General features: G+C 45.3%; 1 protein-coding gene and 1 pseudogene across 1 annotated transcript in view; both read left to right on the top strand.

Annotated features, from left to right (window-relative positions):
• The window catches only part of CDS2 (CDP-diacylglycerol synthase 2), a 56,738-nt gene that overhangs the window by 12,485 nt on the left and 22,955 nt on the right, over positions 1-21,298 (top strand). The window lies entirely within an intron of this gene.
• On the top strand, positions 2,543-2,942 carry LOC144233845 (ATP synthase F(0) complex subunit C2, mitochondrial pseudogene; annotated as a pseudogene).

The raw sequence follows: 21,298 nt of genomic DNA, 5'->3' as shown, positions 1-21,298 counted from the left end.
GTCAGGAGAGAGTGGTGTGCCAACAGATCCTGAGAGAAGAAAGAAACACAGCTTTTCAAGTAGATCACTTAGAATGAGAGGTAGACAAGGTTGTACCTTGCCAACATTATTTCTCAAAATGGTCCCAAAATCCTTTCATGGAAGAAGGTGGTAGGACCTAAATTTTTCTGAACTGTAAACTTTTTATACGTGTATACAAATATAAAAGCTTTATACATTTCCCATTTTGGGATTATGGATTTTGTTTATTTATTAGCCTTTATTGTGAAATAACCAGTGCTGTGTGTGTTAATAATCTATTTCTTTAAACATTACCACAGGGTCTCGGGCTTCTGTACCAAAAAGTAGTTGCTACCCTGTTAAGCTACACGTGACTAAAACTCAAAAATGATAGTGGCTTAAACAAGACAGAAGTATAGATACACTTCTTCCTCACACAAAAGAAGTCTGGAGGTGGACATTCCAGCAGCTTCACAGTGTCAAGGATTCAGGTTTCTTCTCTCTTGCTATTGTGTCATCATGAGTCATGTGACTTCCACCCCTAGTACGGGATGGCTGCTGGAATTCCAGCCATCACATTCATATTCTTCCAAGGGGAAGAGAGAAGGAGACAGTCCTTTCCTGTCAGGACTCTTCCTAGAAAATGCACTAGGAAGAAATGCATATTTCTGCATGCATCCCATTGGCCAGAACTCTCACATGTCCTTGTCTGGCTGCAAGGGAATCTGGGAAATGCCCCTTCTAGGTGGCCGTGTGCTTGACTAAGTCTTGGGATTCCTATTACAATGGAAGGAAAAGAGAGTGGATGTTGGGACAAACAGAGAACTTTGAGCACTTCTGAGGGCCTGAAGATGCCTGTGGAAAATTGACAGGCATTCTACACAGCAGCAAAGAAGCAAAGCTATGGGAAGATGAAGGTAGAGAGTAGAAGAGTCAGGTTTGGTGGCTGAGGGTCTCTTCTGGTGGTGGCAGGCAGCCGAGTCACTGGCAGCCAGGCAAGGGGGAAGAGGGACTGTTTTGCAGGTGTGAGGATGGAAAAGAAGGGCCAGGGGATCAAGCACAGGTACCTGCTGCTTAGTGGGAGAACCGTCCGGACACAGACCCTGAGGATCTGCTGGTGAGGGGGTCCATAAATGTCTGGCAAACCAAAGAGTAATATCTAGAAAACTCCCTGCATCCCAGTACTTCCAACTATGTCCAGCAACATTTTTTGAAAGGTAGAGAAAAAAACAGGCTCTCAGTTCCCATATCCCTCATCTAATTTATATCTTGTGATCTCTCTAAACGTCAGAGCGGTAATTTTTGCCTAAAATGATGCTCTTCTTGTTCTTTTTGAAAGTAATCTCTATCCTCAGTATGAGGCTTGAACTCACGACCCCAAGATCAAGAGTTGCATGCTCTGCCGACTGAACCAGCCAGATGCCCTTAAAATGACGATTGTAATTCTTATGAAATTGTATGGAAATGACCTGTTGAAGATAGCCAACCGTGGTGCTGCGTTAACAAGATGATTTCAGATAAAAATGATGATCTCACATGCATCCTCTTTCCACCATTGCAACAGAAATGTATGTTCCCTAGATGCTGGGACAGTCACTTGTTGGAGGTCCTCGCAGGGCTCTTTTGCTGCCTGAAGGCCCTAACAAGGATGCCGTGGTCAGGGTCTTAGTGCAATGTGGCAGCTTGCTTTGGAGAAATGAGTCCGTTACTAATAAGTTCAGTCTTCAAAATAATAATAGTCTTCTAAATAAGAGGTTACTGGTGGAAAAATAATCAGCTGAGAAATGGTGTAAGCATTATCTCACATGTGTAAGCAGGCTTAGGGGCACTGACCAGCCTGCATTCTGATTGGCTTTTGCCAATTTTTCCCAAGGGCTTACCTCCGAAGGCGTAAGTCCTAAATCTTCTCTACTCCCTTCCACTGCAGGTGTAGAGCATCCCATCCTACTTTGAGAATGAGGGTAGTTGTAGAAGCCCGAGGACCTCCTTCACAGGCTACTTTAAATAGAATCTCCCACTGCAGTCTGGTCTGTGCGCGTTGAGGCTGATGTCTGTCACCTTCTATAGTGTTGCAAGAACAAGGGCCCCATGGGCTTTGTTTTCTTACAGGGATGTCAGCCAGACTCTTGGTTTTCTCCTTAACAGTTGCCATTTCTATCTTCTATCTGTTCCACAGAGTTCTCTGTTCAGAGAATTTTCAATTTTCACACAGTGGTCTGTTGAAAACACACAATGGGAGAGTAGCTATTTTGAGCACTTACGACAAGGAACCATTTCTTCTAGAGATAGCAGCCTTTCCTTAGAGGCTTTTTATCAGACAGGTGGCCTCTCATTGTTCTAGAGGGTCCTGCTTGAGTCCTAGGAGGAATGGTTAGACATCCTGTTGCCTGGATCTCAGGAAGAATTATCTGGAGTGTTGGGTTTGGCTTTCTAACACATGACTCTTAAATTTCTCATTGGCCCTAAGGTGTCTAAAATGGGAGCTCCCTGTCTTCTCTGCGTTGGGCACACCTCTCCTGCCACAGCCACTTACCCCCTGAAAATGTACACCTGTGCAGAGTTCATCCCCACCCCCTTCTTTGTCAGGAGCACTTCTCAGCTGTTGAGCAGCGGTGTTAAAGCCACTGAGAGATGAGAGCCTTAGCAGCTTGGCAGTCCCACGACCCCTGACCTCACTTATTCCCAGCCACAGCTTCTAAACCAGTGCCATTTCAAGGGACATCGACACAGCAACCAAATTCATTGGGACTAGGGCTGCCACGGGAGGGGTGGCTGGCTCTGGGGCTGGAATTGGGACAGTATTTGGGAGTTCCTTCATTGGTTATGGCAGGAACCCCTCTCTGAAGCAATAGCTCTTCTGTGTCATTCTGGGCTTTGTCCTCTCGGGGGCCATGGGGCTCTTTTGCCTGATGGTGGCCTTTCTCATCCTCTTCGCCATGTGAAGGAGTCGTCTCCACCTCCCGTAGATCTTTCTCTGTGTCTCGTCTGCCCTGTATGTTCCTTTTCCTATACCTCCCCAGGCAGCCTGTGGAAAGTGGTTGGCTCAGGGTTTGACAGAGGGAAGACAGATAATACTGTATTAATAAGATGAAAGAAATATCCAAACTGTGAGAATGAACCACATTTGAAGTTGAAAACAAAGACTTTTAGTGTCCAGAGGATCAGAAAGGGGTTAGGAAACCAGGATGGTTTGAGATTTTTCAGGGCTCCCTTTTTTCCCAGGGAAATTTAGCCTGTGATTTCCATCTTCATTCATCACAGATCTCTCTTAGCTTTGATGAGCTCAGTGTAGGGGATGTGGTCATGGAGGCTGACCTCCGGGGCTGATGTGTTGGTTATTGCCTCCTCTGGTCATCCATGTGGGGTTCTAGGCCTTGCTCATCATTCTGAAGTGTTCAGCACTGCCTGGGTGGGGGAGGAGGAAGGGCTTGAGGGGTGGTGACATTTGAGCTGGAGGAGCAGGAATATGTCTGGAAAGATGGACCAAGGATGAGTCAGGGGTCCCATTGGGAAGGCCTCGAGGGCCAGGCCAGAGAGTTTAGGGGGAAACCAGTAGAGATGTCCGCACAGAGGAGTTGAGAGAGCTTAGATATATCCATTTAGTACTTTTTTTTTTAAATTATGGAAGTAATACTTATTTGGTGGAAAATGTGGAGGTGATAAGAAAATATTTAAAAAATTTTAATTACCTTTAATTTTACTACTCAGAATGTAGCTGCTGCTAACATTTTTATCATGTCCTGCTAATCTTTTTTCTATGGCTGCTTGGGGTTTTTCCCTGTTTTTGTTAAATAGATCATATAAATTGTTTCTTCTTATAATGGCATGATGCACGTCCTCTTGTAAATGATAGATTTCTCTAGATACTCACTTTGGATATATTTCTCATCAAGGAATGGCTAGATCGAGGAAATGTGAACCATTTAAAGGCTCTTAATACATCTTTCCAAATTGCCTTTCAGAAAGGTGGTACTAATTTACATTTGCGTGAGCACTGTGTGAGTGTATTGGTTTTCTCCGAGCCTGGTTCACAGGTAATATTCTCTTTATTTATTCAGCCTGCTGTGAGAAGATGGCTTCTACGGCCACTTTATTTTTTAGTCATTGGTTATTAGTGAGGTTAAATAAGTGTACAGGTTATTTGTATTTGGCAAATCATCTCTCTCCTGATTTTTTTCTGTTGGCATGGCCATATTTTATTGATTTATAAGGGTATTTTTTTTAATGGTTAAGGATGCTGAAAGAGCTAAACTGATACTGTTCCTAAAGGATTTTTTAAAAATGATTATTTGTTTTTCACAGATATGCTGCAGTGATCGATCACCTGGCAGGTATTTGAGGGACAGGGGGTGCTGTTCAGTAGGGCTGTGATATTATTATACGGCCTGATCATGCAGTGATCAGCTGGCCACTTGTATATACATCTAGAGGCAAGCTTTCTGGATTATCATAAGTATTGGCTCTAGGACGCCAATCCTGGGGTGGCCCAGTTGGTTAAGTGTCTGACACTTGATTTCGGCTCAGGTCGTGATCTCACAGTTTGTGGAATCAAGCTCCACGTCTGGATCTGTGCTGACAGTGTGCAGCCTGTGCAGTGTGCAGAGGGACTCTCTCTGCCCTTCCCCTGTTCATGCACACACACAGTCTGTCTCTCAAAATAAATAAATAAACTTTTAAAAAAGTATTGGCTCCTATTTTACAGGGATAAGCCAAAAGGCCTGAAGTTCAAGTGAGAATTTGAACCCAGGGAGGCTGAATCTGAGTTCCACACTCTTTGTTTTAGCCATTCTGCCTTCCTGGCCTCCTGGCCTCCCCAATCATTTTCTTCCATGGTTTGGCCAAATTGCCCCTGACACAGGAGGGCCTGTGAGCATCTCAGGGTTGGCCAACAGGGCCCCATGGGGGTGAGAGAGTACTTGTCTCACTCTGCATCAGTCTTGGAGAGAGGAAGTGGGGGCAGTGGCCCAGAGTTCCTTGGGGCCTGCATGCTGGAAGCAGTGGGGAGTCTCGGCACAGGCCCTGTGGGCTGCAAGCAGGCTCGAGGCTACAGCAGTGTGAGGCATGCGTGGCATAGAGCCCTCATCCCCTGATGCTCACCTCAGCCCCAGCTCCTCTATGGAACCCTCTCTCTTCCTGCATCCCATTTCTTCAGCTTCCTTCCTTCTCCAATCTCCTATGGAAATTGTTCAAATTCTGGTAAGGTGCCGTCTCATCAGCAAAGAAAGTCTCTAGAGTTGGGCTCCTTGTCTTGGATTTCTGTACCTTCCATGAGATTCCGTAAAGGCCTGTTGATCTGTCACGATGGTTCCCGGCAGGGAGGGACTGTCCCTGGGAGAAAGCTTGAAGCACAGCCCTCCTGCCGACTTGGTCATAAGCTCCTTGGTTGCTGTCAGACTTGGCTGTCCCTAGCACGTATGGTTGTCAGAGGATGGAGTGGTGTTAAGTCAGCTGTGAAGATTAGCACCTGGCCAGGCAGTGAGACCCAGGCCTCTGGTTTCAGGAGGTATTTGTTGAGTGTAGTCACTAGAGTTGTAGCTAGAGCAAGAAGAAAATTTTGGCATGCCAGGATTTATTTCTCGTACTGAGGTGCCACCTTACGTTAACACGATGTGTGCCCCTTTCAAGGAGTAGCCTGACTTCTGGTGCCATATTTGATTTTATTTTTTGCTAGTTGTGATTCATTGATTTTAAGACCCAGTAAGTTTCAATCCACAGTTTGAAAATCACAGCCTTACCTCTCTAGTATCCTGGAGAGAGGAACAGTTTCTGTCTTTTAGATGAAAAAGCTGCGGCCCAGAAGGGGGCATGATTTCTCCCAACATCACACAGCGAGTACTGGTGCTCCCTTTCCCCTTGCTTCTGAGATGCTCTGCTCCTTGAGACAGACTTGTTTCTTTGGAAAGTGGGCTGCAGCCGTTTGTGTTTTTTTGCTTTTGTCTAGTTTATCACCCCCTCTTACTTGTGTTTACAGGATTGATATTCATTATTAATGTAGCTTTAGTGAAGTCTACTGTGCTTAAGTGCCGGAAATGTTTTTGTGAATACGAGCAGTATACATTTGCTCACTGTTTTGGAGTTTGTGTGGTTTGTAGGCTTTCATGGCATTCATCCTCTGCCTCCCCCTAAAAGAATGAAGCTCTGCAGGTGTATAGATAACATGCAGGTAATGACAGATGAATTGGACGGGGTGTAGACAGCTCCTGTCACCTGCCACAGAGCACTATGCTGACCTGCATTTCCTTCTCTATGTGTAGAAGCCTATAGATAGATAACTTTTCACCCCGTGTCTCCCTCAGGCTGCAGAAAACCTAGCTGCAGGGCCTGAGTGTCATGTGGTCCTGTCATTCACAAGCCTTTCTGATTGACAGATTATTGCTCCCAGCCATGACCCCTTGGAGTAAATAACTCTGGGAGCAGCAGGGGCTGATGTCTAACCGTGCTCGCCTAGGAGCCCTTAATTGGGCACTGAACCTGAGGACCCTCTTGAGCTGCGATTTACTCTCAGTGTCCATTCTCAGCTCAGGCCTAGTTCTTTTTTTTTTTTAAGCTTTATTATTGAGACAGAGAGAAACAGAACATGAGTGGGGGAGGGTCAGAGAGAGAGAGGGAGACACAGAATCTGAAGCAGGCTCCAGGCTCTGAGCTGTCAACACAGAGCCTGATGTGTGGCTCGAACTCCCGAACTGTGAGATTGTGACCTGAGCCAAAGTCGGCCGCTTAACTGACTGAGCCACCCAGGCAGGCACCCCATCTCAGGCCTAGTTCTAAGAGCCTGGGCCATCTGAGTTCTCCATCCCTGATAGAGTTCTCTGGGAGAAAGACAGCTTGGAAACCCCCCAAGACAGGCCTGCAGATAGCCAGTGGCCCGATAACGAGGGAGGACCCTCTGGAACTCAAAACGTGAGCACTGAAGCACAAGGTGTCCACTACTGGGGCAGACGGCGTCTTTATTCACTAGCCTCTGGGTCCTGCCCAGCCAGAGGAACAGTGGAGATTTCAGGTGTTGAAAACAACATCGCTGGCCCAAAATGGAGTCCCTTTCACTAAGCATTATGTCACCAAACAGAAGCTTAGTTTTGGTTCTCCCAGAAATGGAATCTTAAACTAGTCAGAAGTCATCTGATAGCACCAGTTAGGTAATCTGCCGGATAGACCCCTGTTATCCCCTAAAGGAAAGCAACCTCACAGTAACCAATCTGCTTTGGCCTAGCGTGACTTCCTTATTCCTACTCCCTTCTGCCTATAAAAGTCTTTCATTTTATACAGCTCCTCAGAGCTCCTTTCTGTCTGCTAGATGGGATGCTGTCCTATTCAAGAATCACTGAAAAAAGCCAATAAGAGCTTTAACATTTACTCAGCTGATTTTTTTTTTTTTTAACAAAGGAAGCCTAGGACGATGCCCTGTTAAATAAGTGTCCTCATTGCAGACGTGCATAATAATCTTTGGGTAGAAGATTTGCAGTCCTGAACATTTATAAAAAACTATTTTTTATTTTCTGAAGTAGGTACATTTTGGTTATTTAGAAATTTCACTGTGGATTCGCAGATTTTTCCTTAATGGCAGATAACTGAGGTGTTAGAGTTCATTCTCTTCATCAAACCTCAGCTGTCAGCTGAGACAGAATTGGGTGGGCGCGAGAGTCAGCCTGTCCACAGTGCAGAGACGGGAGTGGCCGCCACAGCTGCGCTTGTTGCAAAGATGGTGAGTACTTCTCTCGGTTGTTGCATCTATCTGGAGCAACAACCGGTTTGATAGGGACTTAGCTTCTGGAAGCCTGAGCTGCAGGAAGCAGCTATTTCCCTTTTGCAAGACTGCTGGACAGGAAAGCAGTCAGTAGCTGCTGAAGATTATTTTCTCATTCTACTACCACCTTTACTCTCTTGGGTGTTTGATGTCTCATCCGGACATTCTTAAAAATTTCCTATGCCTTCTACTTAGGGAATGTGCAGATCTGGGTGAGCACAGTGAGATGGGTGAAGAGCGGCTGGCTAGGTGAGAAATTATGCCTGCCGTTTTCACCTACAAAGTCAAACAGAGAGCTCCTTCATTGTTCCTTAACTTGTCGTCTTCCCTCTCTTCCTTCCTTTGCAAAGAAACCTGTACTGGGGACTTCAGATATATCAGGCAGTGTCATAGGCCGTGAGGATGTAGCAGTGAATAACCAAAGTCCCTTCTATATGGAGTCTGTGTTTCAGTGGGGGAGGCAGACAGGTGCTAGTAATGTTATGAAGAACAAAGCGGGTGTTTTTTGTTGTTTTTTTTTTTAAATACGAGGGTAGCATTTTGAAGTGTTAGTGTTGGAAGGGCCCTTCCACTAATCTGTCCAAGATCAGCTCAAAGGACAAATGTGTTCTTACTCTTCCTGGAGCATTTCCCATTGTTCACAGGAAATGTGCACAGACCTACCTTTTGGAGGGCAGGGCTGAACCATTTAGGGCTCTGAAAGGTTTTTACTCTGCCCACTTATTCTGTATTCCTGGCAACATTATTACTGTTTGGAAATATAGCTAATTGCTACTCTGGGTTTTATGGGCGCCCCCTGGAGCCTTCGCTGCAGTCATTTTAACCTTTGGGAAGGGTGAAAACGCAGCCCTTTTTAGTCACTAGTTGGATTTGTAGAGCTATAGCTCTAGGGTGGTCTTCCCCAAAGAAGTGCTGGCCTGCCGTGATTCTAGGCTTTGTAGATAAAGGTTAGTGAATTTGATTAAAATTCAGTGAGTTTTTAAAAAACACTTAATTTAGCTTTTACCAGTTTTAGGGCATGGAGCACTCAAGATAAAGATGAATAGTGCAGTCTCGATTTTTGAGGAGCTTGATGTCGAATCAGATTATGGAAAGTTCCCTCTTGACATAAATACCCATGGGCAACAAAGGGTGTGAGAGAGGTGTAAGTAACGTCCTGTGGGAACTTTATTTGTAGGAGATCTAGCTGGTGGCAAGGATGGGCTGTTTGTTTCCTGGGGCTGTTGTAATTACCACCAACTGGGTAATTGGAAACAACAGAAGTTTCTTCTCTCACTTCTGGAGGCCAGAAGGCTGAGATGAAAGTGTCAGTTGGCCCGGACCACTTTCAGATCTAGAGGGGATCCTGTGCCTTGCCTCTGCCCTGCTTCTGGTGACTGTTGGCATTCCTTGGCTTTTGGCCACATTGCCCCTCCTCTGTGTCTCAGCTTTTTCTCTGCCTCCCTCTTATAAGGATTTAAGTGACTGCATTTAGGGGACCAACTGAATAATCCAGAATACATGTCCTTTCAAGACCCTTAATTCAGTCACACTGTTTGCCATATGAAGGAACATTTACTCTTCTGCAGTGTAAGGTAAGATTCACAGATTTCCTAGAAGTCCATTAATATTGAGGGAGTGAGCATTTTTTACTTCTACTACAGATGAGAACCAGGGAAGACCTTCATTGAGTCTCAGTGGCTTCTAAAATGGGATTTAAGGGATGAGCAGGGAGGAGAAAAAGCAAGGAGCAAGGGAGAGAAGAAGGAAGAGTGGGATGTAATCAGGACCAAAGTGTAGTTAGTTGTGTTTGGTTGGAGCATGTGGTATGTGCAGAGTGTGGAGGGCCTAGAAAGGGAGGTAGTTTGTCTTTAATTCACCAGGCAAAAATGAGTGGAGGACGGGTGTAATCAGAACTGTGCTTCATGAAGATTAATCTGGGAGTGTGTGCAAAATAAATTAGAGAAGGGAGGAATTGGTGGACAGAGCAATTGGGAGGCCAGCGTCGTAGAGAAAGGTTGACATGCAGACTTCAGCAAGGGTGCCAGCAGGGGAATGGGAGTGAGGGATGACCTGTACTGAGGGGGTCACTGGGTTTGAGAACTGATGAAGGATGGGTGGGTGGGGGATGTTAAACAACAACAGTTCAGCTAAGTGCATTTTAAAGATCTAGTTGGCTTTTATTAAATGATTCATGAATCAGGCGGCATCCCATCAGGCCAAGTAGTCGGGAACTCTGAGGAGTTGTATAGAACTGGGTTTTTTGAGGGAGACAGGGGAGAAAGTTACTAGCAAAAGAAAAGGATTGTTCCAGGCAAGCAGGTAGGAGCTGAGGGTCTTCTCATGCAGATTACTTTATCTTCCTTTGGGGGATGGAGCGGGCCCATGTGGCACACTCACTGCCACTGATCAGAAATTCCTGACTGCACAGTTAAGACTACATTTCTGGGGGAGGTGGAAACTGCAGTGAGATTAGGCGTTAAGCTGCGGTTTGGGAACTTGGTGTAAGTGACACCATTTGGGATCTGTAGTTTTCAACAGCAGGCTGGAGACAGTGATGAGAATGTGTTCCCCACAGAGCACATCTCAGGGAACTTAAGGTCTTTTTTTTTTTCCACTTTTTTTTTTTAATTAAATGTTTTATTTATTTCTAGGAGAGAGAGAGACAGCATGAGCAGGGGAGGGTCAGAGAGAGAGGGAGTCACAGACTGAAACAGGCTCCAGGCTCTGAGCTGGCAGTCAGCACAGAGCCCAATGCGGGGCTCGAACCCACGAACTGCGAGATCATGACCTAAGCGAAAGTCGGACACTTAACCGACTAAGCCACCCAGGCGCCCCACGGAACTTAAGGTCTTGAGGGAAAACAGAAGAGTTCGTGTGGATTGCAAAGGAGGTAGTAAGTTTGGACCTGTTGAGTTTGAGGTGCTGGCTGGACATCAAGGCTGTAGTGCTGTAGCCTGGGGGAGAGGACACAACTAGTGTTATGGAAGAGGAGTCCATAGAAGAGAGGCCGATGGTAGTGGAGTGATCACTAAGGATATGATGTAGAAATACAACCTGCATTTAGGAAGTGTGGGGAGGAAGAACAGAAAAAGTGTGATTGGAGAGGAAGAAAACTAAGACGGTTTTAGTTATAAATGTAGGAAGCTGCTCAAATTCATTAAAAGGGAAAAAGGAATCCATTGACTCATGTAAACTTAAAGACCAAGGGAATTCTAGCTTCAGGTCTAATTCAGTCTAGGGTCTCAGATGTCACCAAGCCTTGGTTGGTGTCTTTCACATTGCTTTTGTTTTGAGGCTTCATGTGACTGCAAGATTTCCCAGTAGATGAAAGTCCCATGGACAAAGTCATACCTTCTTCCTCGGGGCTCCAGAAGAAGTACAGGAAATCACTGTGATTAGTTTGTGGTTCTAGTGAAAAACATACAAACCGTGACCCAGATATACTTATCAATATTATCAAAACACACTGGTTCTTGAATGCTGTCATTTTGTGAGTAGACTAATGGTTTAAGGCATGTACAGTGGTAAGTTGTAGAAATTTGCGAATGTCTGACAGGGCTGGACTGTTATTTCGTCCAAACCAGGGTTCTCTTTGTAATGAGCCAACAATTACTAGATTTCCAGTATTGTTTTTCCTTCTCTGGGGCCAATTGTTGGGTATCTCTGATCACTTTTCCCCAGATTATCGCTTGGGAGAACATCCTTTTGGAACATGACAGAGGTTAGGCCGTTATAGTTTCCTTGAGAACAGTATTTTCGGTGGAAATTTCAGCAAGGTGTTTAATTTGGCCTCCAGGGAGGTAAATCTGGAATGCCCAGTAATCTTAACAGTAGCCAGAGCAACTAGCAAAAGGATGGCATCTAATAAATTTTGGACATAGGCACCATATTTAATTTCTTTCCATTGCAGGTAGGGGCACCTGGTAGTTTCCATAACATTCCAAAGTCACGAATTAACCCAAAGGCTTAGCAACTATCAGTATAAACATTTACTGTTTTGCCTTGAGCTAAGGTGTAAGCTGAGGTAAGGGTTTATAACTCTGCCCTTTGGGCTGAAGTACCTAAAGGTAAAGGTGTTGCCCCAGTGGCTTCAGAAGGAGTCACACTAGCATTCCCAGCACAGGATTAATCATTTTCATCTTATAAATGAGAACAACCAGCAAACCATGAAAAATTGTTAGAGGAGGGGCGCCTGGGTGGCTTAGTCGGTTAAGTGTCCGACTTTCACTTAGGTCATGATCTCGCAGTTCATGGGTTCGGGCCCCGCGTCGGGCTCTGTGCTGACTGCCAGCTCAGAGCCTGGAGCCTGTTTCAGTCTGTGACTCCCTCTCTCTCTGACCCTCCCCTGCTCATGCTGTCTCTCTCTCTCATAGAAATAAATAAAAAAGTATATTAAAAAAAAGAAGAAAAGAAAAATTGTTAGAGGAGTTTCCTATAAATTTCACGGAAATCAAAAGGTAATCTGTCAGCATTAAGCAGTCATGAGGCATTTCATCTGGATACAAAATGTAGTTTTGGAATGGAACCTGAGTTTGAGCAAACTAAAAAAAAAAAAAATTGAGACTTTATGTCTCTTTCAGGCCAAAAATGTTTTTTTTAATATTTTTTATTTTTTTAATTTTATGTTATTTATTTCTGAGAGAGAAAGAGAGACAGCGTGAGCAGGGGAGAGTCCGAGACAGAGGGAGACACAGAATCCAAAACAGGCTCCAGGCTCTGACCTAGCTGTCAGCACAGAGCCCTACACGGGGCTCGAACCCATGAACAGTGAGATCATGACCTGAGCCGAAGTTGGACAATTAACCAACTGAGCCATCCAGGCTCCCCAATGTTTTTTTGTATTTTTAAAAAGATTTTACTATTTTCAAGTAATTGCTACACCCAGCGTGGGGCTTGAACTCACAGCCCCCAGATAAAGAGTCACATGTTCCACCGACTGAACCAGCCAGGTACCCCTAAGACCAAAAGTTCTAACAGGTGAATGCTGTCTCCTGTGAAGAGGGTTGAGAAAGGGAGCAGAGAAGCAAATCAACTACATATTGTAACCACCCAGAACCTGCAGAAAACTTTATATCCTCCAAATCAGCTTTTAAGGTTTGAAAAAGTTAAGAAGGACTCTCTTTGTAACCCTGGGGCATCACGGTCAGGTACAGTACTGTTCTTCCCACGTGAAAGCAAGAAGGTACCGGCTCTCCTTATCAACTGGATGCTAAAGACGCACTGCATAGAACAGTTACAGTAAAGAATTTGCTTTCAGTGCAAACAGCTGTCTGTGTGTGGGGGTTAGGAGCATCAGGGCACCGAGGGATAATGTTATTTTTTGTCTGAGGTCCTGAACTAACCTCCATCCTTGGCACCTGGGTCTTCTCACGGGTAAACTAGGGGTATCACATGGACTCATGCAGGGGATAATAAGGCCCTGAGTCCCTGGTGCCATATTATGGGCTTGATGCCTTAAAGGGCTTCTTTATTTATATAGTTCTGGGGAGGGGCACCTGGGTGGCTCAGTCAGTTAAGTGTCCGACTTTGGCTCAGGTCATGATCTAACGGTTAGTGGGTTCGAGCCCTGTGTCGGCCTCTGTACTGACAGCTAGCTCAGGGCCTGGAGCCTGTTTCAGATTCTGTATCTTGTATCTCCCTCTCTTTCTGACCCTCCCCTGCTCACTCTGTCTGTCTCTCTCTCAGAAATAAATAAAACCTTAAAAAAAAAATTATATAGTTCTGGGGAGAGGTGTTGAGGGATCTGTTTGAATCTTGATGGGAGGTGCACTGTGAATTCTGCCAGTATCAGTTGAGGACTCTGCCCATAAAGGAATCTATCCCTTTTGATCCAATAGGGATAAATGATCAGTGTCCCCAACTCCTCCACAGTGCAATCACAGATGGAGCAAATAAAAGATGTTGAAGGGTCATTTAGTTCACCTGGTTGGCAGTTTTTTTAAGTTTATTTATTTTTAGAGAGAGAGACCGAGACAGAGCATGAGGAGGTAAGAGGCAGAGTGGGAGAGAGAGAATCCTAAGCAGGCTCCCTGCTATGAGTGCAGACCCCAGCGTGGGGCTCAGTCCCATGAACTATGAGATCATGACCTGAGTTGAAATCAAGAGTCAGTTCCTTAACCTACTGAGCCACCTGGGCACCCCTTGGTGATTTGATACTAGAATTATTTTTCTTTTGGGAGAAATTCTGGCATGATAACTTTTCTAAGAAATCTTGGCCCAGTAAATTAATGGGATAGAGAAACTAAGGAGAGAAGGGTGGGGAATCTCTCAAAGGGCCTAAACTAATGGTGCAGAGACAAGAACCTGTTGAGGTTTATGAGCGACCCCCTCTATTTGAACTGTTTTCATGCTCTGAGACAGGACCTGGCTTATAGGAGTGCTGTTGAGCCCCGAGAATGCAGCCCTGGGGTCAGTAAGACCGTGAGATTCATTCTTAGTCTGGACAGTGGTTTTTCCAAGCTGATTAAGAGGGAGGCCTTGGGAAGAGCCCCCGTAGGTTCTCAGAGCCCTCTCACTGGGAATTAGGAGGACCCTGGAAAGACTAGCTGGAGGGCTGAAGGCTTCTGGAATGCTTACATTTGCAACACTCTTTTTTTCCAGTGCCCTGGCCTTTTGTGGTAATAGAAAACCATGGGTGGGGGGGGTTGGTCTGTTTAGGGGCCTTCATTTGCCAGAGTTGAAAATTGAGAATATTATTGGTGGTTATTCTTTGAGGTGACTCCTCTAGGGTATGAGAGAGCTGGTTTGCCAAGGTAGCTATATCGGGAGTGAAGATCTTAGTAAACAGAGTTAAACTACCCAGATGGATTCAGCCTCTAAAGGAAGACCAGGGTCTTTTTTATTGACAACTTGGAGTTGATTATAATGGTCATGAACAGGTTCTTCAGACTTTTGTGTGCAAGCGTGCATTTTGTTCCTCAGTGAGCAGGCTTGGAAAAAACTACTGTAATTGCCCAGTGGATATTTCCAGCAAGGGTCTAGCATCTTGCCAAAGTTAGAGGTTTATTTCTCTAAATCCTTTAGCATGTTCTCATAGGGTTAGTTTCATCCTACATTAGGCCTGGTTCTCACCAACAAGCACATGGCCTGACTGATACAAATCTGAGAAAGCAGGGTGGTAATTTGGAGTAACTTTGTTAAATTCTCTAGCAAACGTGGGTCCTGAGTCACTTTAGGAAACTCTTTAACTCTGGCTCACAGTTTTGTCCTTCATCCAGGCAACATAAGAAATTTGAGGTTCATTCAGATCTTGAAGACTTAACTTTAAATTTTTTTAAATGTTTATTTCTGAGAGACAGAGTGTGAAGGGGGGGCGGGGCAGAGAGGGAAAGACCTAGAATCCGAAGCAGGCTCCAGGCTCTGAGCTGTCAGCACAGAGACGAACGTGGGGCTTGAACTTCCCAATGGTAAGATCGTGACCTGAGTCAAACTCAGGCACTCAACCAACTGAGCCACGCAGGCACCCCATTTTTTTTATTTTAATTTTTTAAAATGTTTTTTTATTTTTGAGAGAGAAAGCAGGGGGAGGGGCAGAGAGGGGAAGACACAGAATCCAAAGCAAGAAGACTTAACTTTAAAGAAGCAGGTTTTATTAGGTTCAGGAAAGGAGGGAGAAGCAAGAAGTTTAGAGGAAAAGGGAAGTTCAGTGAAAGGGTTAGTACAAGGGGGGGGTGATGTGGAGAAGGTGAGGACTGAACACAAGACACATCCTGAGACACAAGACAGGAAGGGAAAAAAGAAACCGCAGAAGCCCTTTTTCTCCCCTTTGCATTCTTCCATTAGTCTAGAAATTGTATTTTGCCAAGTGGCAATCTTAGAGTCCTGGTAATGTGTGGAAGCTTCAAAATCCAAAAGCCTATTCAGTTTTGACAATTTTAGAGCCATGGCTATCCAATTCTGTTTTGAGAAAGTAAGTTTGGGGAGATTGAAAGTTCTCTATGATGACCATTGAAGTTTTAAATTACTTTTGTGTAAGCTGGTCCATTTAGTTAGAAAAAGAAGCCACAGAAACCATTTTGACTTCTTTTGATGATTTGTTTGCCTCAATTAATTTAGAAATAGTGTTTTTGCAGAGAGGCAAACTTAGAATCCTGAAAATGTTTGGAGGCCTCAAGGTACCAATCAAAATAGGCATCCTGGGGTGCCTGGGGAGCTTAGTTGGTTAAGCATCCCACTCTTGATCTCAGCTCCAGTCTTGATCTCAGGGTCGTGAGTTCAGGTCCCATGCTAGGCTTTGTGGGTATGAAGCCTACTTAAAAATAAAATAGGGCACCTGGGTGGCTCAGTTGGTTAAGTGTCCGACTTCAGCTCAGGTTATGATCTTGCATTTCGTGGGTTCAAGCCCTGCATCAGACTCTGTGCTGACAGCTCAGAGCCTGGAGCCTGCTTCAGATTCTGTGTCTCCCCCTCTCTCTGTCTCTCCTATGCTCATGCTGTCTGTCTCTCAATAATAAATTAAAAAATGATAAAAAATTAAAAAATAATAAAATAAGCATCCCCTTCATTTCTCTAAGGAGCCACAGTTTTCTAATTTAATTTGAGAAAAACAAGTTTGGGGAGATTGAAAGTTCCTACTAATGGCCATTGGTGCTCTAAATTACTTCTCATTAAGTCAGTCCATTTGGTTATAAATGTGCATATGCAGGGATCATAGTTTTTAAACATAAAACTCTCTGGGGTCCCAGAAAGGGGGCACCTTCAAAGCATTTTTGATGGCTGGCATCCCATTTCTTAGAGGTTCTTGTCTAGAGCACAGAAAAAAATTCCTAAAAGCAGTTTCAACAGGAACAGCTTTGTTCCAGAAGGAATCAGAGGTCCGCACAGTTCCAACAAGAAGCTTGACTCTGAAAAGAATTCAGACTAAAGGCCAGAAGAGTATTCTTATAAGAAACCAGGCCTTAAACCTGATCTCAAATAAAGTCTGGAGAGCGTGGAGCTTAAAATCTAGGAGAAAACTTAACCTTCGCACTCCAGAGTTGGAGAGAAAGTTGTGAGCCCAATTGGCTCTGTGGGTCCCAGCATCTTGTGCCCACCAGCCTTGGGGTTTTGGGGGATCTTTTCTGGATCCCACTTCTTCTCACCAAGTAATGTTAACATTAAAAATAAAAGTCATTTTACCAGCAGAAATGGGTGAAATGGGTTTACTTGGAAATAACAGAGACTTGCAGTTCGGCATAAGCAAGCTACTGGCAAAACCACAGAACAAAGCAGAGGAATGGTCTCTTATAGAGGAGATGGGGCGAGGGGGGAGGGAGGAGGTAGGAAGGCTATTACGAAAAGTCCATTGGAGTAAACTGGGAGTTCAAAATACGGTGGCTTTTCATTGGCTGAGTGGGACTTTTTCTCATTGGCTGGGCTGTTGCGGGGGATGGGGGGAAGAGAACCTTTCTTCCATCTGTTGAGATTGTAAAGTAGTAGTGACTTGACTTGCTGACTTGCAAAGTAGTCTCTTCTTATTGGGTCTGCCCTTGACTAGGAGTGGTAGGGCATGAGAGCTTCTCCTGCTGGCCTCCTGACTTCATTGTGAACAGGTTTCCTTTCATTAATTTTTACAAACTAATAGACATTTTAGAAAGGTCCCTGGCTGTGAGGAGCGAGGCAGGTGGAGGAGCAATTAGGAATCCATTGGAAGCGAGAGATGAGAGAGGCTGGGATGAGCCTAGTGACTGCTGAGATATGAAGGATAGATTTGAGATCTATTTTGGCCGTGGAATCAACAGGATTTGGATTCATTGTTTTTTAGTTGCAAATAATCATGAAATTCATTAGCTTAAATCATTCTGTCCTCGCTTCTCTGTGCCTTTCAGGTGTCATGGTCCTCCCAAGGCTCTCCTGGAGATACAAGCCAGGGCTGGTGGCACCTGATTTCCTTTTTCCTCAGGCTAGTGAGGGAAGAAAGCTCTCTCTCCCTGGCCTTTTTTACCAGATTCTGGATCTGTAATTCGATTGTACCATCTTAGGCCAAGTGCCTACTCTAAAATAGCCATGGCTTAGGCTGGGGGTGAAAATGCCTCTTCAGAAACCTGTCACTGTGAAAAAGGGGACGCAGTGAAAATAGCTTGTCCAGGCTACTGTGTGCCATCGTGGAGGAATAGAATGGATTTTTGGAGAGAGCCAACTGCCGTGTCCAGTACTGTAGGGAGAGGAAGAGAGAGGAATTAAGCATGACTCCCAAGTTTCTGGCTTAGGCAGGATACAGATTGTGGTGTCATCAACTTGGCAGCAAGGGGAGGCCTCAGGCTCAACAGTTTTGAGGGCAACATCTGTAGTTCTGTTCAGATAGTTATGTTTGAGATGCTGATGAGAACTTTCTGGTGGAGAGGTCATTAAGTATTTGGAAACAGTAATTGGGTATGGCACTGGGGGGAGGGGTTGAGGTTGGCAATATAAATGTCAGAATCTTCTGCATGGAATTGGGAATTAAAGCTAAGGGGTTAGATGATAATATTTAGGGAGAGAATGCAGTGGGTCTAGAATTGGATCAGAATTGGTCCAACATTTAGAGGTCACGTAGAGAGAAAATAGCACAGAGACTGAGAAAGAGCAGTCAGCCAGATGGAATGAGAACCTGGAAGGTACGTATCATGGAAGCTAAGAGAGGAATGTTTCAAGGAAGAAATGGTCAATTAGATCTAATATTGAATATTGCCAAGAGGTACAGCAAGATGAATACTGGAAAGTCCATCCAATTTGGCAGCATGGAGGCTATTTTATTTATTTCATGTGTTAGAAATTTTAGATTCGTTTTAGTTCCCAGAGCCTGGGGCATCACATGAGGCCATGTTGCTTTTCTCTGCTGAGGTCCTGGATATCTCAAAGTCTCTTGCAGTTCAGCAGTGACCTTTTTTCCGAACCTTTTTTTAAAGTTTAATTTATTCTAATTTAATTTTTCTTTTAAGAGAGAGAGAGAGACAGATGGCAAATAAGGGAGAGGCAGAGAGAGAGGGAGACACAGGATCTGAAGCAGGCTCCAGGCTCTGAGCTGTTAGCACAGAGCCCGCCTGATTTGGGGCTCGAATCCACGAACACTAGATCATGACCTGAACCAAAGTCAATCACTTAACCAACTGAGCCACCCAGGCACCCCTAGACTGTCTACATTCTAGTCAGCATGAAGGAAGAATGGTAGAACTGCACACAACACTTCCACTAATGACTCATTGGCCAGAATTGAAAAATGTCCTGGTTCTAAGCCCAGCTAAAAATCAGGGCCTCTGTTACAATGTCTTAAGAAAAAAGAGAAGATGGACAATGGGACAGCGGGCTACAAGCCTGTGATGCTTTGTGTAGTGCCTGTTAAGAGCACAGAAAATGAGTTGCTGAGTCACCCAACAATTTGCCAATGCAGTAAACCCCAGATCCTCTCTGAACAATTGGCTGTGGCACCTGATGCAGATGTGGTAAGACTTGCTTACTGTCCTCTCTGTTATGGGCCCCACGCCAGATATCGGGGTACTGTGGTGAGGAAGTCAACAACAGGAGAGCATGCTGTGTGGTGTGCTCTTGCAAAACACCAGGGCCACTGGAGCACACAGGCAGTTGGGGAAGGTTTACAGGGAAAGGGATCTCTTAGCTGAGATTCAAAGGGCACATTAAAATTGACCAAGAAGAAGAGAAGTTGGTGTCCATAGAAGTGACTTGCAAAGCCTGCTCTGAGTAGGAACAGAATGAACAACAACAAAAAAAGACCTAAAGGTGAGAAAGTACAGCTGACTGTACTTCAGAACGGCCTCAAGGAATAAGGCTGGAAGGGTGGATAAGACTCATCTCTCCCAAGTGGCTGGTGCACCATCTAAAAAAGTTATAGCTGTATCCTATATATCAGTCTATCCTTTAGATTACCGGAAGTGGAAAATTGCCTCCATTTACACTGGGGTGCTCCAGAGGGAGTTCAGGACAGGGAGTGACATGACCAGATTTTCTTGGTGCAACGTAAAGAGTAGAGGGGGTAGGAGTAAACTGAAGACTGAGGGTGAGGTGACCAGTTGGGCTTCTGTAGGTTCTCAGGAGAGATGGTGTTGGCATAAATTAAGAGTTCCAGAGGTGACAGGAAGTAGATGGAGCAGAAAGCTTTTTTGGAGCTAGCATTAATAGACTGGCAGTAGATAGTTCTAGGGGCTGAGGGAGGAGCCACTAAGGATGATGGTTGCCTTTTTCACTTGAGAATTCAAGAGAAAGGAAATAGTTTGGTTTTGGACACATGGAGGATTTTAGGTGTGCGTGGGACACCCAAGGGGCGATACTTAGTACATTTGGATGAATGAGTGTGAAGCCCAAGGAGAGGCAGTTGGAGGCATCCGAGTGAACGAGACTACTTGTGGAGAGTGGGTAGTACCAGAACAAGAGCCTCAGAAGAAGCCTGGCAGAACCCCCAGATGAAGAGCCAGGAAGAGGAAGCTGCCAAGGGGAAGGCTGGCTAAAGAAGGCCTGGCTAGAGTGGCAGCTGGGAACCAGGAAGGGTGTGCTGCTTGGAAGCAAAGAAGGGGCGTGTCTTTTGCATTGGCTGATCCAAGGGTGGGACTGGGCAGAGGACAGAGAGTGCAGGGTTTCACGATTAGGTCATTGGTGAGGGGGGAGCGCTTCCGCTGAGTGGCTGGGCAGGCAGGGCAGGCAGGGCAGGTGGCTTGCCATGGTTGGAGAATGATGCCATCAGAGAGGGGGATGGGGTGTCCACCGCTCTTGCCAAAGGTTCATTTGTGAACTTGGGAAGAGAGTGCATTGGGTGGGTGAGCTGTCGAAAGCGTTTCATTGGTGAGCATGCTCACCTGGTTGTGAGGGCCAGCGATGAGGGGGAGGAGAGGACCCAGAAAGGAGGGAGAGAGGTCAATGGTGTGAAGTCTCAGAGGAGGCGGTAGCAAAGGGGATGGTGCGTACTTGGCCAAGTGTATCGCGGTGCAGCTGTCCTGGGAATGACTGTCCTTCTGAGGGAGCCCTGTCTGTCCCCTGGCCGTCAGCGATGTGTTCTCTGCAAAGGCCCCTGTAGCCCCTTGTAAACAATGTTGTCTGGAGGTGCACTGGTTCATAGCCAGAGTCAGGTTTTAAAAAGCTGAGCCTCAGGTCACCTGGGTGGCTCAGTCGGTTAAACGCCCAACTTTGGCTCAGGTCATGATCTCACAGTTCGCGAGTTCTAGCCCTTCATCAGGCTTTGTGCTGACAGCTCAGAGCCTGGAGCCTGCTTTGGATTCTGTGTCTCCCTCTCTCTCTGCCCCTCCCCTATTCATTCATTCTCTCTCTCTCTCTAAATATTCAAAAAATTTTTTAAGAGCTGAGTCTCCCATGCACACATTCTTCCATGTCCTTTCTATGCAGGCCTTTGGTCTGGAGTGCAGTCACCTGTAGAGGTACTTTAGGTGAAGCAGTCCATCTGGGATAGCTGAATGCATTTTCCATAGATCATATTATTGATGTGAGGTCTTGGAGGACAGGGGATAGCCATACTGGGGATGGTTGTGAACTTTCTGAGTAGGGCTCCTCTTTCTTGGTCTTTTGTTCAAACAATTGACCTTATCAACTAGGATTAACATTAGAAAAAGCTAGAAATACTTGCTCTTAACACCACACACCCACATCGCA

This window comes from Crocuta crocuta, unplaced genomic scaffold, assembly GCF_008692635.1.
Source record: "Crocuta crocuta isolate KB4526 unplaced genomic scaffold, BGI_CrCroc_1.0 scaffold15, whole genome shotgun sequence".
Classification (NCBI taxonomy): Eukaryota; Metazoa; Chordata; class Mammalia; order Carnivora; family Hyaenidae; genus Crocuta; species Crocuta crocuta.
The sequence above is the reverse complement of the archived record's forward strand: the minus strand, read 5'-3'. Positions and strand labels throughout refer to the sequence as shown.